Source organism: Malus domestica, chromosome 11 (assembly GCF_042453785.1).
Source record: "Malus domestica chromosome 11, GDT2T_hap1".
In the NCBI taxonomy this organism is placed as follows: domain Eukaryota; kingdom Viridiplantae; phylum Streptophyta; class Magnoliopsida; order Rosales; family Rosaceae; genus Malus; species Malus domestica.
The window spans coordinates 22,724,509-22,726,028 of NC_091671.1; the positions used below are offsets into that span (position 1 = coordinate 22,724,509).

Here is a 1,520-nt window from a genome sequence, read left to right on the forward strand (position 1 = left end):
CAATATGTTTTAGCATTAGGAAGGTTTAAAACATATCATCAACAAAAAAATGGCGCCGCTGCCGGGGACTGATTTCAGTCCCTTGTAATTGCTTGTTTAGTTATGAACCCTTGTTATTTTTATTTTAAGTAGATTGCTAATTTATATTCAAACTTGTTTGTTTTGTTTTCAGGAAGTTTATGTCAAATAGACTTGTTGAGTTAGGCCAAAGAATTGAACGGTTAAAGAGCAATACTTTTGACAACTTTGTGCCAACAAATTCACCCAATTTCCGTGAAGAAGAGGAAGGGAATTCGCCTAGTTCAACAAGTGAAGGATCTAAGCACATTAATTGGGAAAGAGAAGAAGAGATGGCGGACAACCAAGATGAACTTCGAGCTTTGGAGGACTTTGCTGAACCAATCATACCAAATTCTCCTTCATGCATCTTGCTGCCCACCGAAGCTAGAAACTATGATCTTAAATCTTCACATTTTCATATGCTTCCCTCGTTTTATGGCTTACCTAATGAAGATCCTTTAGCTCATGTGAAAGAATTCTATAATGTTGTGAGTGGTTTACCTTTGCAGGGAGTAAGTGAAGCAAATTTGAGGATGAGAGTATTCCCTTACACATTGAAAGATAGGGCCAAGAGTTGGTTGATGACTCTAGCACCGGGTTCCCTCATCACTTGGGATGCCGTGGCTAAGAAGTTCTTGGAGAAGTTCTTCTCCACTCAAAAGACAGCCACATTAAGGGGACAAATCTTCAATTTCAAACAAGATGATGGAGAACCTTTCAATGAGTGTTGGGAGCGTTTTAAAGGCCTTTTGTTGCAATGTCCACACCATGGGTTACCTTTTCATTTACAAATGCAAATTTTCTATGATGGACTAACCCAAACATGTCAATCAACTGTTGATAATGCAGCAGGTGGAGCTTTGAAGAAAAAGAATGCTCAAGAGTCATATAACATTTATGAGATGTTGGGGTCTAATGCTCAACACAAAGATCTAAGGGGTAAGAAAGTTGGAGTGTATGAAACAAATTCTAATCATGAACTTTCCTTGCAGGTAGCTAACCTAGAGAAGAAGCTTGAAGCCGTGCTCAACATGGTGCCAAAAGCAAATGAGGTGTGTGCTATTTGCAACATACCAAACCACCTTACTCATCAATGTCCATCTAGGGAAGCCTACCCCGAATTTGTCCAAGAACAAGTGAACCTCATGAATTCTTACAATCAAAGGCCAAGGAATGATGTGTATTCAAACACATATAACCCAAGTTGGAGAGATCATCCCAATCTTTCATGGAGGAACAACAATCAAAATCAAAATCAATTCCAAAACTTCCAACCAAAACCGGCCACTACACTTGAGGATACGGTTAAGTTGTTAGCTCAAAACACCTTGCAATTCCAACAAGCTACCAATAGCACTTTCCAACAACATTCGGCTGCCCTAACCAAAATGGAGACACAATTGGGACAGATTGCGGATGCCTTGAACCAAAGAGAAGTTGGAAAGTTTCCAAGCCAACCC

At 39.7% G+C, this 1,520-nt stretch overlaps 1 non-coding gene across 1 annotated transcript; it reads right to left on the bottom strand.

The window, feature by feature from the left end:
* Window positions 1-724: 724 nt before the first annotated feature.
* LOC114819875 (small nucleolar RNA R71) lies at window positions 725-835 on the bottom strand. Its single transcript, XR_003767174.1, has one exon. It is a non-coding gene; the product is annotated as a small nucleolar RNA R71 (small nucleolar RNA).
* Between the last annotated feature and the right edge of the window lie 685 nt (window positions 836-1,520).